The sequence below is a fragment of the Canis lupus genome, chromosome 8, assembly GCF_048164855.1.
Source record: "Canis lupus baileyi chromosome 8, mCanLup2.hap1, whole genome shotgun sequence".
NCBI lineage: Eukaryota > Metazoa > Chordata > Mammalia > Carnivora > Canidae > Canis > Canis lupus.
In genome coordinates, this window is record NC_132845.1 from 16,900,673 (window position 1) to 16,915,821 (window position 15,149).

At 39.6% G+C, this 15,149-nt stretch overlaps 1 long non-coding RNA gene across 1 annotated transcript in view; it reads left to right on the forward strand.

Moving 5' to 3' along the window:
• LOC140637898 (uncharacterized) overlaps positions 1–14,400 on the forward strand; it is a 52,126-nt gene extending 37,726 nt beyond the window's left edge. Inside the window, exons 3-6 of the long non-coding RNA XR_012034975.1 lie at positions 11,740–11,762; positions 12,468–12,505; positions 12,667–12,760; positions 13,951–14,400. This is a non-coding gene — a long non-coding RNA (uncharacterized lncRNA). The remainder of the gene's footprint in view (positions 1–11,739; positions 11,763–12,467; positions 12,506–12,666; positions 12,761–13,950) is intronic.
• The last annotated feature ends 749 nt before the right edge of the window (positions 14,401–15,149 follow it).

The window sequence follows — 15,149 nt, forward strand, 5'->3', positions numbered from 1 at the left end:
ACATCAGAATGGGTGCACCAGTGGCAGTGAGCACAGGTCTTTTGTGCACCAGGAGGGACAGCTCACGGAGATGTGGAAGGTCAGGAGAAGCTCCCTATAGCAGGTGACCTGGACACTGAGGCCATCAAACGAAGTGGGACTGGTACTGAAGTAAAAGAGGCTAAGGTGTGTAAGGACCAAAAGAACTCCTTGAAGGCTGGCATGTAGAACATTAAGGGAGTGGGACGTGAGACGGGAAGGTTAAAAGAGAGATTAGCTTTAGCAAGGCCTTATCTATGCTGCTATTAAAGTTTAGACTTTATCCCGAGGGCAAAGGAAAGCCATTTCAACAGGGAACAAATATGATCAGAGGAAGGCAAGTATAGAAAATATTTACTAGGATGCCCGGCACTTGCTAAGTACTCAATAAGTGGCAGCTCTGATGAACATTATCAATATCAATATCATTATCAATCTTAGTTTCTCAATATTATCATCAGCTTTGATCTATGGAGTCATCCTGGTTGCGATCTGGAGAGCAGATTGAAAGGAACAAGACATTTTATCTGAGCCCTTTGTCCTTAATTTTTCCTCTTTACTTCTGGAGGTGGGCTGAGCCCACACAGTTGTATGCTTTCCCTCTCAAAGAATCTTTTATAAAATTTTAATTTTATCTATGTGTTTATTGCTTACCAAGATGGACTTGATGGGAAGAGGTAAGAGGGGACTCTGGGGAAGAAATAGAAAAGGGTAAGACCTGGAGATATGTTATTGAAGAGCATTGATCATAGAGAATCGCACAGCTCATGTGGAAAGCAATTCACACCACACCAGTTAGGCGCGCGTACTCATTGACTGACATCGTTTCTCTGGTAACATGAGGAACACTCTCACTCTCAAATGCCTGGTTGACTTACCCTTTACCCATATGAAAATGTCTACTTTTCCCCCCTTTCCTTTGCAGAGTGTGTATGCACACGTTTGCATTTGTGTGAGACGTGGGTGTGCTTGGTAAGTTGCTGTAGCCGTGTGGTCGATTCCTTTGGCCTGCCTTCTTGGAGCAATTAAAAAGGCAAGTGGCTTCCCTTTGAAACACTGGATGGAGCACATTCGTCTACCATTTGTGAGAGCTGCATGAGTCACATCTCATTGAGGGAAATTCTTCATTGAGCACTGAAGATTGAACGTTTCTTTAGATTGTGAAAATATATTTTTTAAGATTTTATTTATTTATTTATGAGGGACACAGAGACAGAGAGAGAGGCAGAGACACAGGCAGAGGGAGAAGCAGACTCCATGCAGGAAGCCCAACCTGAGACTCGATCCCAGGTCTCCAGGATCACGCCCTGGGCTGAAGGTGGCGCTAAACCGCTGAGCCACCAGGGCTGCCCAGATTGTGAAAATATTAACAAAGACATTGTCAGTGGAATTGCTGGCATCTTGAAGATAATTTCTCTTTGTGTCATCAACATCTGCTCGGAAAAATGTGGAGAGACTGTTGGTCTTTGATGTCCTTCGGCTGCCATCTTGTCAAAGGGAGGCAGCCGCCAACCTTTCTTCTGTGTGTTAATCTCAGTTCAAAAGGTGTCCAAATGAATACAGATGTGAAGTTTTACATTCTTAGTGGGCAAGATGGACTATGGAAAATTATCTTAGAAACGGTCATGGGAATCCAAAAAAGTTTCATTTTTAAAGCAACAGGCACTGGCTGTTAAGGGGATAAAGGGCTAGATGATGTGAAAACCTAGCAGTGTTTGAGGCATTTCATCATTCAAGGAAACAGGCGGCTTATTCCCATTTTTGGAAACACTAATACCTGCTGTGCTGAAATTAAACATTGCATGAAACAGGTATTTAGAATGCCCATCAGTAAAAAGATTAAAAACAGTAAATCTCAAGCCCATGAGGCCCAGACCCAATCTGGCAAGCAGCCTATACTGCAAAAGACTTCCTACTTTTGAAGACAGCAAACTTCAGCCTGGCTAGGCAAAGACCAAGCATAAATACAGTGAGAGAATCTTATTTTTCTTTCTTGCATGAAGGGTACTGATGCCTCAATCCTCTCCTTAGTTAACACGAGATTTAGTCCCAAAGGAAAGGACTTAATTCCCTGAGACAAAAGTGTGTGAAAAACCTACTAGAAGAAATAATGTGCAAGCAAGAAGCTTACCTCTTCAGGCGATGTAGGGGAGCAGGCCACATGGAGGTGTCTGAAGGAACTGGCCTGTCTGTGGGACAGACCACCTCTGCCTGTCAAAGCGTGCGGTGGTGAGATTCCATCACCTTCCCTGACTTGTCCACAAAGAGAGATGATTTTCCTGCTAATAAACACCAAAGCAAATATTAGTTTGTGATTCCACTTCACACATCTGAAAATGTACGAGAAAGGCAAACATAAATTAAAGTTGGCATTACAGAGCTAAGGGTATACAATCTGGAATGGATGATCTTTTTTTTTTTTTTCTTTTTTTTTTTTTTTTGGTGCACATTGTCAAGTAATAGTTTATCTTTGACTTTTATGTGTGCTTTCCCTTTTGGGTGCATTTTCATCCAATACCATTCCAGATTTATATATGTAATATCACCTAGAGAATGATGTACAATATTCAATACCGGTACTGTTGGTACAATCCATTTACAATAATAAAAAGTTAAAAAGACAAAATGTAATGATAATAGTAAACCAAAAAAAAAAAAAAATCAATGCTTTTCTAGTTTCCTACTCTTAACTCTTCATTCACTAACATGTCCTCTGGTGCATCTGTGTTAAGTAATGGACTGCTTTACACCCTTTCTCTTTCCACCCCCAGTTCCATTTTGTCCCATTGTCATTGTATTCATCTACGGCCTTAACTCCTCTGACATTTCTTCTTGTTTTCATATTTATGATACATTTTCAAAATTCATTTGACATCCTCTGTTACTCCATTTCATTTTGAATTCTCAAAGTTTTTCATTTTTAAATAATCTACCTTTTTTTTTTTGCCATTAGCTTTATTTTTTGTTGATGTTTGCAGAGTGCTTTTGATGTACTGCTTTTGTCTCTACCCCTTTCTCCCAGCTTCCCTGCCGCAACCTCCTCACTCTTCATCTTCAGTGATACCTTTTCCTACACTCCTTTCATCTGCTTCTTCTTCCTTCCCTCCCTCCCTGAGTCTTTTCCTTTCGGTGTTGTATTCCTTCCTTCTATCGGTTGTCTCTACTCAGACCAGGTACACCTGACATTCCCTCTCATTTCGTTGGCCAAAGCAAGTCACATGTCTAAACCTGACACAAGGTGGGTCCCCAGGAAAATGTTGTAAGTCTCATAACAAAGATCACAAGTAGAATATTCTTGCAGGGAAACAGGAGTGAATAGCTGGGAAAAATAAGATGATTATTATACATAGCAAATGTTACTGAATTGAATTATAATCAGAAATTCTTAATGGGGGACACCTGGTGGCTCAGTGGTTGAGCATCTGCTTTCAGCTCACGGTGTGATCCCAGGATTCAGGATCAAGTCCCACACTGGGCTCCTTGCAAGGAGCCTGCTTTTCCCTCTGCCTGTGTCTCTGCCTCTCTCTCTCATGAATAAATAAATAAATCTTGAAAAAAAAAAAAGAAACCCTTAATGACCAATGTATTCTATTGAGAATGTGCAGACTCATGAGAGTTTTAAGAATTGTTCTTATTTTTTGTTTATCTTCCTCTTCAAATTCCTCCACTCACAAGAGGATTTGAAAAACATGTCCAATTGAGTACTTAGTACTGATTCAACAGGCAGAAAATTGATCGTGAAGTCGTTAAACAACAAAGATAATATGACACAGGAAGAAACTAGTTATTTTTTTTAAGCACCGGAGAAAGATTTTTGGTGGAGTACTCACATGAGAAATTGTTCTATTTGCACTCACATCCAGAAGAGGTCATTTTTTTTTTTCCTTTTAAATCCTGTTCACTACGACTACCATGGAGGGAAGAAACAGAAGGACTTTATAGATTGTCCATCCTGAGAAATACAAGCCAGTCTTCGCACGGACAGGTGCAGTAGCTAATCAAATTATACTGTTATAGCTAAATGTGGTTGCAAAAGACTTAGGACCTAAAAGTCTGAACCTTCTCTCACCTACCAGACAGGGACACTTTACAGCCTCAGTGCCTCTCTTTCCTAGCTGCTGGCACAATTTGCACGTGTGTTCTGGGATTATTCTTTCTCCAGGTGAAGGCAGGTGCCCTGACCAGGATAGTAGGTGCTCAGTAAGTTTCTGTCAAAATGCAGCAATGACTGCAGAGCAGTTGCTGACAGAGAGGCTGAATATTCTCTATCATTAGTATTTCAGTCTTGATGAAAGAAAATGATGGCTCTAGTTTAAATCCCTGTTGAACAGTAGGCAAACATGTGTGATAGTGCAAGAGACCAGAAGTGAGATGTTAGGCAACTAAGCATAGGTTTAACTCACTTCCAAATGCAAGGGAACTTTAGTTCATCCCAGGTCCTTAGTGTGGTTAGATTTGTATCTTAATTGTAGCCTGTTGTCTACAGCCATATCTATAATTAAATTATTTCGCTTACTCTGTATATTTTATTGTATAACATACAATTGGCCATTCTAAATTTTCCCCTTTTTAATTTAAAATTTTTTTTCTGAATTTTAAAAGTCTTTTCTCATATGGCTAAGAAGTTCTAAAACGGATGGAGCCAAACCAACCTTCATCATGTGTCCAGATGGTCAGGGAGGGAAGATCACAATGTAAATAGCATCCCTCTCAGATTCCCCCCGAGGGCCTTTGGGTCAACCCCATCTACACAAACATCTTGCACACAATAAGCACTCAATAAAAATTTTCCGAATTGAATAGGAAAGTTAGAGGCAGGTCACGGTGGTCAGAAAGGCTAAATCACACACCGCCCAGAAATCCCAAGACTGATCACCAGCTGAATATGTCTGAACAACTCATTAAAAACCAGGGGAAATGCGGGAGAGTATTTCTTCCCTACCCCATTACTCTGTGGGAAATATAAATGAAATAGATCATTTACATAACGGCATAATGTGCCTAGATATAACAGATTATTTGCATAACTGCATAATGCCACCAATCAGGAAAAAAGCCTTAAATATTTCTGGGATATGAACATACAGAATTATAGAAGGTATGCATATCAACCAATAATCAGAGCCTTATCTTTTTGGTAACTTGTATCCCAATACAGACAAACAAATCTACCGAAGTGAATGAACCACCCGGTACCATGAAATGAAGGGGGCAGTGCTTGTGAGACCCAAAACTGCACCGTCCGGGTTCAGTTTCCCCAGACCAACGTTCTCTTCCTGCATCATGAATGATTGATAGGGACCTGCACTGATTGGAATATATGAGCAAGGCCTTTTGAAAATAATTTTAGAGTGAGTGATGAGGAAGGAAGGACGAGATTGTTCTCTTAGGTATCAATGCCTTACCTTTCTTGTTAACAATGATAGCACTTCGAGGCACTAGCAGGATAAGGAAAGAAAAAAAAAAGCAGCACGGTTTAGTGAGCTTTAATAATCTTTTTTTTTTTTTTTTCCATAACCAGAGTAGCTATGCCAGGTTATATATTTACCTTAGTGCAAAAGTTCTTTAGTGTGTACAATTCCGCTGAGTTCATTATATTTTTAATGTATCTCAGACTCATTTCAGATCCTGATTTCCCAGTACAAACTAGAGTAACAAATATATAATTATTCTCATAAATAACTCAGCACCTTATATTTCAAACAAGTTTCCCCACAAGGCACAAGTGCCCTATATTAAATTCTTTTAAGTGTAAGTTGATTAAGGTAAAAATTAGTTGTTATTACCTTATGGACATTTTAGTTTTAGCAGCAATTCAAAGCCAGGTCTATCACAAGTAGATTTGTTGCCGCCCACAGGTATAATCATCAGGAAAATTAATAATCATGTTCAGTGTGACTATAAATCATTGTGGTTTAAGCAATTAATTTCTGTAGAAAAATGAAAGATCTATAAGTATTATTACTGTGCAAACTACATGTTGTGAAAACCTAGATCCAACACAGTCAAATTGCAAATGCAGGGTTTCTAATTTCAGAGTGTGATAATATGGGGTCATCGGAGGCAGGGAAGCTGATGGCTCTGAATAAATAATGTGGTAATTTTTAGCGGTTTATGGCTGTAGTTTCCAGCGCACAGAGCATCCGGAATCTCTAAACCAGATGCGATGGAGAGAGTTACTAATTTCTAGTAAAGGTAGAAGAAAAGACTAGCCAAAAATGCACAGGGGATAGTTAAGTGAGTTCACACCAAGAGCGGAGCTCATACCCCGAGAGCCTGGGCCCTAGCGAGGCATCAGGCCCACGGGGCTGCTTCCCGGAGACTGCTCTCTTCTGGGTCCACCTGTGCAGGCCACACAGTCACACCTGGGTGGCAAAGACGTCCAGGTGGTGTGTGTGGCTGTCTGCATCAACCGGGGAAGCAAGGAGCTCAGGATGGGCTGAGGAACGGGTTCAAGGTCAAAGGGCCCCAAGCTTGGTGGACTTGACTATCCAAGTTTGACCCCTGAAGTTTATGGTCTCTTTCTCTAATGTTATTCTCTGATTTTTCTTCACTCTTTCTCTCTTCTCACCTTCCTTCCTCTTTCCCTTTTATGTTTCTATTACCTGATTTTCTTTTTCAGATCCACCCCCCCCCCCCCCAACTATCTCTATGCTTTTTCCCTGATGTTTTGGGTCCCCTATGGATGCCTATGAGTGTTTCTTAGCCAGTAGATGGCCCTTTGGCTTAAAAGGCTGCTGGCCCTTTGTGCAGTTGTGGCATTGGTAGGCATGGCTCTTTGAAGCACAGTTTGTCTCTCTTCCTCCTCAGAGGTATGGTCTCTTTTCAAGTCTGCCTCCCTAGGTATGGTCTTGGTCCCATCCCATCCCAATTTATTACAGTTTCTTTTCTAAGAGGCACTAATCTTTATTTTATTTGTATCCTTCATTTCTTAAGAAATGTTGTCATGATTTAAAGAAACAATATAGGTAAAATGAGGAAAAAAAGGTAGACACAGAGGAAGGAAGGAAAGAAGGAAGGAAGGAAGGAAAGAAGGAAGGAAGGAAGGAAGGAAGGAAGGAAGGAAGGAAGGAAGGACAGAAGGAAATAAGGAAGGAAGGAAGATAGCAGAATGACTGTTCACATTAAGAAAGACTTGACCTTTTCCAGAACATTCACTGTAGGTGTTTTTAAGTAGCAAACTAATTTAAAACATTGACTACTATTTGATTTGTGCAACTTTTTGGGAAATCGCTCGTTTGCATAAAGTGAGCCACCTCTGTTATTAGTTCAGCAATACCTCACCTTACATGACACAATTTGTAGTTGACAATGTATTTTTACTGGCCTACTTCATTTGACTCAAAAAAACACATGGGTGGGCAGGGAAAGGTCTTATTTCTGTTTTCACCTGAGGAAAGAATTTAGACTCTGAGGGACTAAGTGATTTGCTAAAGTCGCAAACCCAGAGGAGAAAAAGAATAGAAACTCAAACCCAGGTCTCTGACTCCAAAGCCATGACTCTTTAAATCACACATGGGATTTAAGAAACAAAACAAAAGAGCATAGGGGAAGGGAGAGAAAAACAACACAAGACAAAATCAGAGAGGGAGAGAAACCATAAGGAACTCTTAATCCTAGGAAACAAACTGAGGGTTGCTGAAGGGGTGAGGGGTGGGGGGATGGGGAACTGGGTGATGGACATTAAGGAGGGCGCGTGATGTAACGAACACTGGATATTATATAAGACTGATGAGTCATTGAACTCTACCGCTGAAACTAATAATACACCGTATGTTAATTGAATTTAAGTTAGAAAAAAACCTCACAAAAGCCAAATAAATAAAAATAAGTTACACAAACTAACCGAGCTTCTGTTCCTATGCTATTGCAATTGCTCTGGTTGATGCAACCAGAGCTCAATCCAGTGGACTCCATGTAATCCTTACCTTACCTGATTTCCAGACAACCTTGACACCCTTGAAGTTTCTTGTATTTCCAGGGACTCTTCTCTCCTCTTTCTCTTCCTCCTCCTCCTATCATTCTTCCTTACTCTCTTTTAGTGGTTCATCCTTCTTCTTCACACACTTAAATGTCAATTTGGTTTTGGCGCATTTCTCGTTTAAGCTCTCTCCTTGTACAATCTTCTTTCTTCCCAAAGAGTCAGCTACTGCTCATTGCTGAAGATGAATGTGTGTTCATACCCTCAGCCCAGACTCCTGCTCTCAGCACCACATCTGTAGTTTCAACTGATAAATGAATATATTCATTGGAATATCAAATAGGCAACTCAACCTCAGTTATATCCCAAAATGAACTTCTCTTCTCTACCAAATCAACTTTTTCATTTGCTTCCTACCTAGGAATGCCACCATCCCACAATCCTGATGAAGAACCAACTTCTAACAAAAGTGGGTCATCAGGCTCTGGTGGATCTTCTTCCTAAATATGTCTTGGCTCTGTTCCTCTCTCTTTATTTTCCACTCCCAATCAAGAAATCGTATCAGGAATGTGGATGAGCTTAAAATTAGTGGGAAAAACAACATGAGCTTGACTCAGGTCTTTATTCAAACCAGGATCCCAGAGCCAGCCCCCTAATCCAGCCCCTGTAGTTCATAGCTGTTTAATCCTTTTACCCTTTTCTTCTCCAGCACATAAACTTCGAAGTATTATATTATATGTATTAATTTATTTATTATTGAAACTTTCCCTCACTTTAAGCTTCAAAACATGAGGGGCTTTGTCATCTTTGCTGCTGTTTGTCAGGGCCAAGAAGAGTTCCTGCTTCATAGCAAGTGTGAGAGAAGAGTATGCATATCAGTCAGCATCCCTGCAGAAAAAGAAGGCATACTTAAACCAGGTACATTAAGACTTGATAAAGGCGCTATTTGGGGGGATCCCTGGGTGACTCAGTGATTTAGTGCCTGCCTTTGGCCCAGGGCGTGATCCTGGAGTCGCGGGATCGAGTCCCACATCGGGCTCCCTGCATGGAGCCTGCTTCTCCCTCTGCCTGTGTCTCTGCCTCTCTTTCTCTCTCTCTCTCTCTCTCTCTCTCTGTGTGTCTTTCATGAATAAATAAATAAAATCTTTTTTTTAAAAGGCACTATTTATGAAGGCATGGATAAAGTTGAGGAAAAGGAACAAAAGATCATGTGGGATCTCGGGCTGGTAAGAGCTGGGAGGACTCAGACCTGCTGGCCGAGTAGGTAAAGGAGGAGACAGTTACTGGAACACTTGCTGGGATGTGGAAAAAAAGCTATGTGAGAGTACCACCTGACAGGAGCTGTGACCTTCAGTAGAGGGGCACAGCCAGCCTCCCCAGGGCACCACCTTAGCAGGGAAGGAAAAAAAAATCCAGATTTATCATCTTGCCCTCCAATTTCCTGCTCTTGCCCCTATTGTCCTAACCCAGAAAGCAAGGGAGCACATGAATATGGTTCATGGTCCACAGGAGGGGAGAAGGGTGGAGAGAGACACAAGGAAGATGCAGTATAGTGTTTTAAAGTGAATGAAGGAGACACAGGTGAGTGAGTGATAATCTTTATTTTAATACACATAAAAGTAGTATGTCATTCAAAACTGCAGCACTTTTACTGCCATGAACACAAAATCGCTTTTGGATGCACCTCATGCCCTGTGCAGATAGACCTTGGCTGAGAACCCCTACTATCCACTGAGGCCAGTGGCATAGTTTAGAGTTCTTACCTGATCACATCAGTGTCATTTTAATTTTTTTTTATTTTATTTTTTAAAAAAAGATTTTATTTATCCATTCAGAGAGACAGAGAGAGAGAGAGAGAGAGAGAGAGAGGCAGAGACATAGACAGAGGGAGAAGCAGGCTCCCGGCAGTGAGCCCAATGAGGAACTCAATCCCAGGACTCTGGGATCATGACTTGAGCCAAAGGCAGACAGACACTCAACCACTAGGTCACCCAGGCACCCTGTCAGTGTCTTTTTTTAAAGTGGTAACTGTTCCTCTTAGCCTACAAAACAACTTCCAGGCTCTTTGCCTAGCATACCAAGTCCATTGTGATTCGATCCTGTTCCTTTTCTGGGCTTATCCTCTCTTACCCAGAGCACCGTGCCTCTGTTCACCCAGTACACTTGGAGAAAGGACCACACCTAGTCCTTTAGGCTTCTGTCTTTGCTTATGTTCCTTCTTCTGCCTATAGTTTTTTTTTCACCCTAATCTCCTTTCCATCTTACATACACCTTCCCCAGGCTAAATCATGCTTTTCTTCATGAATGCCTTGGGTGTAACACCTCTGATGCTTTCTATGGAGCTCTATCCCACTCTGCATGATTTTCTTTGTTCATGTACACCTTACTTCATTCCAAAGAGATTTAGGGTAGGGACCTTACACAGTTAGACCTCCTTCACTTGTACTCTCGTAACATTTTGAAATGTCTTTATTTACACTTGTATTGTATTATTTAAATTTCTGCTACAGGATAGTCCTTGAGAGCAAAGACTCTGGATTTATTTACAATGAAACTCCAATATTGAGAAAACGCCCAGCACACAGTACTTAGTACTTACATAATTGTATGGTGAATAAATGAGTAACAAATAGGAGCCTAAAGTACTGAATCATCCAGTATGACTCCAACTCACTGGATCCTAAAGTTTTAGAACCCAAGGAATAAAGCAGAATTGATTTTTTGTGATTGTAAAAGTGGAGATGGAAGTGATTCTTTGGATTCTTGGGTACAGGTATATGGATAAACAAATCATTCTCTGATGTTCATTCATTAGCTGGAAATATGAATACTCCAAGGAGGCTACAACACTTAGAAAAGTAAACAAACAAATGGAAGCTGTAGATTTTAAAGTAGCACCAAGGCATACCTTCTCTCACATACTAAACACTCTGTCAATTATAAATCACTATACAAATATTAATGACTTATCATCATTATAATTAGTCATCATCACTCGATAAGAGATACACTTAATTCTAAAAAGTGTTAAATATTTGCGATGATAGAATAAAATGTTTCCACTCTTCCTGCCTGGTCTTGGTGTTTTTCCTCTGTAACTTTAACATTTCATAGCTTGGTTCTCCTTTTGGAGACTAGATAAACCCCTGAGATGGGGAGGGAGTGGTAGAGAAGGAATATTTAGTGAGCTTAGAGAACATTTGGAGGGCAGAATTAGGTATTTCGCAAAATTTGGAGCAGCTCAGATCTCCTCTAGTGTACTTCTCCTTCACTATTTTTCTTTTTTACATTTCTTTTGAGATAAAATATACGTGCATTGGAATTCACAGATCTTAAGTGTACAATTCTATAAATTCTGACAAATATATATACACATGCTACAAAACATCCTTATCAAGAAATAGAGCACTTTCAACACTCCAGAAATTTCCCTTGTGTTTTCTTCCAATCAATCCTCATCTCTATAAGCAACCACTGTTCTGACTTTTAATATCATAGATTAGTTTGGTCTATTCCTGCACTTCATATAAATGGAACTACATAGTAGGTATTCATTTGTGTCTTGCTGTGCATCAACATAAGGGTTATGTGATTCATCCACATTACTGTGTTTCAGTAGTTTCTTCCTTTTAATTACTTGCATACTATTATAATGTATAAATATACTACGATTGCTCTATCTATTCTCCTAGGTGATGACATGTGGGTTGTTTACAGTTTTCAGTTATTATGAATAAAGCAGCTGTAAACATTCATGTACAGACTTCTTGCAAACTTAATGCTCTTATTCCTCCTTGTAGATCTCAAAGAATGGGATTGGCAGGTGGGTATATGTTTAACTTTATAAGAACTCTAATTTTCCCAAAATTATTGTACCATTTTATACTGTCACCAGCAATATATGAGAATTCCAGTTATACCACGTTCTTACCAATTTAGTGTTATCAGTCTTTTTAATTGTAGCCACGGTAGTGGATGTGAAGAGAAACCTCACCAAGACTTAATTTGCACTTCTTTGACAATTAGTGAGTGATGTTGAACACTTTTTCAGGTCTTACTGAAATTTTGTGATGTGTCTGTTCGAGTCCTTTCTCTTTTTTTAAATTGAATGATGTGTCTTATTACTGAGTTGTAAGAATTCTTTATATATGCTGCATACATATCCTTTGCTATACACACACACACACACACACACGCACAGCTAGAATGGGGCAAATAGAAAATACTGAAAGGATAATTTTTGTAATGCTCATAATGAGGAGACATTTTTATTTTTGATGAAGTTTTACTTATAATTTTTTTCTTTGGTGATTAGTGCTTTTTGTGTCCTCTTGGAAAATTATTTTCTGGATATGAATGTCATTTTCTTCCAGAAAATTTATAGTATTAGTCTTCATGGTTAGATCTATGATCTATATCATATTACTGTTTGTTTGTGGTGTGAAGTAGTGGTCTATGTTCATTCTGTTTTATGTGGCTATCCACGTGTTCCAGCACCAGTTTTTAAAAACGCTTTCTTTTCCCACAGAACTGCCCTAGCATCATTGTCAAAACCCAATTGACTAGGTATGTGTAGGCCTATTTCTGGGCCCTCTATTCTGTTGCATTGACCTCCTTTCATCAATAGCACACTGTCTTGATTGCTGGTTTTAGAGAAAATCTTTAAATCTGGAGACAAGGGTTGTCCTTTGACTTTGCCTCTCTTTTTCGGGATTTGTCTTTTCTAGGTTCTATCATCAGGGAAATTTTAGAATCAACTTGTCAATTTCTGGAAAAAAGCCAATGAAAACTTATTTGACCATGATTTCATTGAATCTCTAGGTGAGTTTGGGAAGAATTGACATCTTAATAATATTAATATTCAATATATTAACATTGTTAGCGTTAATTGTAACACTGAATTTTGAAATCCAAGACTATTTTCTTAGCTCGAGCTGCTGTAACAAAATACCATAGACTGGGTGGCTTAAACAATAGAAATATATTTTCTCACAGCTCTGGAAGCAGGGAAGTCCCAGATCAAGGTTTTGGTTGAAGTCTACCTTCCTTGCTTGCCTACAGCTATTGTGGCCATGTCGTCAAATGGCAGAGAGAGAGAGAATTCTGGTATCTCCTACTTCTCTTTTGAGGCACCAACCCAATCAGATTAGGGCCCCACCCTTATGACCTCATTTAACTTTAATTACCTCCTACAGGCCCAATTTCCAAATAGAGTCACATTGCACATTAGGGCTTCAGCATGTGAATTTGGGGAGGAGACAGTTCAGTTCATAGCAACTATGTTATATCTCTTCATTTATTTAGGCCCTTTTTAGTTTCACTCAGCAATATTTTATAATTTCCAATATAGTGGTCTTGCACATCTTTTGTTAAATATATTCCTAAGTATTTTGAGTTTTAATGTTATTTTAAATGTTATTTTAAATTTGATTTTCTGGTTTTTTGCTTCGAGTACATATATAAATACAGTTGATTTTCATATATTCCTTCTTTTAAGGGACATTTTTGAAGGAAGACTTGGCTGGGAAAATTTGACTTAGAAGAACTTAGTGATGTCTCGCAAATAAGACAGAAGCATTCGGTTTTGGAGCTATCTCTTTAGAATTAGGCCACACAGTTCTTAGCTTATAAATCCCAGACACAAGGGACAAACACCGCCTTCTTGTAGTGAGGTAGTCATTCTTCACTTTCTCCAGAGTAGCCAGTGCCACCTCTGAGAGATCCTTTCAGGATGGCTGCTCCTCTCTGGGATCCTGTTTCTGACACAAGAACAAGAAGGCTGTCTTCCATTTGTCCACATGAGCAGCTGTCTAGTCTGGTGGTCTGACTCCTTAACCAAAGACACCATTGTGGTGCCATGTATTCGTGTGACAGATTCCATTTTTAAGCAGCCAAAGGCATACTGAATGTAATAATTGAAAACTTTTCTGGTACCTTTCTCCAAATTTAAAGTTTCTGGGTAACCAGGGTAGGTGGCTATGTTTCTATTTGTTTGTTTTGTTTTTAAATAGGGTTACATGGAGATTGGATAGACAATGAACTACAACAAGAAGAAAATCTAAGAGACCAACAACTCTTTATGGAAAATTTAACTCTGTGGCTACGGTATTTCTGATGCTCTCACCTTGGCAAAATGTTAGAAGTCTCTTGTAGAAGAAAACAGAGTTGAGAGGTTGTGTGTGCCTCAAAGACACTGACTTGGATGTTCAAAAAACTCTTTTATTTCTTTCTTTATTTGTATTGAGGTTGGAGAGGGACATAACCCTTTAGGTGAGAAAGTAAAGGGGCACCTGGGTGGCTCAGCAGTTGAGCATCTGCCTTTGGCTCAGGTTGTGATCTTGGGATCCTGGGATTGAGTCCCATATCAGGCTCCCCAGAGGGAGCCTGCCTCTCCCTCTGCCTATGTCTCTGCCTCTCTCTTGGTGTCTCTCATTAACAAGTAAATAAAATATTTAAAAGAAAAAGAAAGTAAAAGTGTTTATTTCAAACAAGCTTGAATTTTTGCCCTTTCTTCTCCGAAATGTAATCAGGTACCTCCACTGCAAAGGACCTGACCAAAATTAGGAGCCATTGGGGCTCTCTTAAATAAAATCCTACATCTTGTAGGGACATGTTGAACAGAAATACTGAAAGGTTAGCCCCTCAGATTCTCATCCATTTGATACAGGGCCAACTTTTCTATTTAGGTGAACTCACCTCATGTCTTCAAATCAAGTGTCCCTCTAAAATACTAAAGAAGACGCTGATTTTCCACAGTATATTTGTACAATGTGATTCTTACTGTCATAAAATAACTGCAAGGACACACCACAGCGAATTTATTATAATCTTCCGTGAAGTAATACTCGGTGATTCACTTTTTATTCTCAGAGCTTGTATTGTTGCTAGATACCTCGGTAGGCACAGAATTGCAGTAGGCCATCCATTCAGTCTGCTGATGTTTATTTAGCCTCTTTTAGTTTATCCTCTGGAGAAGCTTTTGATTCCAAAGAGACAGGGGGCATAAATCCATCAGCGGGGATTTAGGACAAATTAGGTTTAATAGCCACAGAGTTGCAATTTTGCCACTGTACTTTTTAAATATCCATTCCAATTTGTTAATACAGCATAGATTAGTTTGAGGATGATTTCAGACTCCCCCGTTGAGAGTTTTACATATGTAAAATCTCTTTAAGGTCAGAAGTTAAGTGTGCATAGTTACAAAGGGCCT